Source organism: Camelina sativa, chromosome 17 (assembly GCF_000633955.1).
Source record: "Camelina sativa cultivar DH55 chromosome 17, Cs, whole genome shotgun sequence".
Taxonomy (NCBI): Eukaryota; Viridiplantae; Streptophyta; class Magnoliopsida; order Brassicales; family Brassicaceae; genus Camelina; species Camelina sativa.
In genome coordinates this window covers 18,419,345-18,420,246 of record NC_025701.1, presented here as the reverse complement: position 1 = coordinate 18,420,246, position 902 = coordinate 18,419,345, and positions in this window count along the sequence as shown.

Below are 902 nucleotides of genomic sequence, written 5' to 3'. Positions count from 1 at the left end.
GGGTTTTTTTTTTTTTTTTTTTTTTTGGGGTTTCGATTTTAGTATCTTCGTAGTCAAAGAGAACAAAATTCACAAAGGGGAAAGGGTTAGAGACACAAAATCTTCGTCTCCGCCGAGTCTATTGCCGGGGATTCTTCGAATTTTCCGGCGGAATTAACCGGCACGTCGACCTCAGAAAAATTTCCCGCTTTAACAGCAGAGACGAAAAGAAGGAAAAAAAAAACAGAAAGTTTTAAGAAAGAAATAAAAACACAAATAAAAAAATTTAAAATCTATTTATAAGAAAGACAGCTTCGCCGTAGAGATGTTGTATTGTATATAATCACACAACGGCTCTAAATTTACAGAGTTTTTTTTTTTGATCTAACGGCGGCTGAGGAGCTTTGCTTTAATGGCAGGATGTATACTGCAATTGGTGTGAAATTGTATCTTCTTCCTTTTTTTGGGTCAATTACAGAAGTTTTATCAAGAAAATTATTATTGTTACAGCTATGAGCTGACTTGAAAAGAACATGAAAAAAAGTAGTTTGCGGATAATAGTAATCGAATAGCAAAACCAACTTTGAGATTGGAAAAAAAAAAAAAAAAAAACATTGATGAGAGAAAGGAATTACAAAAGTTACTTAGAAAAAAAAAATGTTAGTCTACATGTATATGTTAAGTATGTGTCCATGTACAAACTACAAAGTAGTCATAGAAGGAAAAAAAAATTAAAAAACTAACATTCACTTCATCTATAGTATTTTTATCGGAAAATCGGTAATTTCATAACTAAGTTAAGAGATATGTTGAATTTCTATCATTACTTTAGCATTGAGCAAATTTATATATTAAGTTCAATAAAATTTAAATTTAATATCTCAACTAGTAAAATGGTATTAAAACATACACAAGCCGTAACG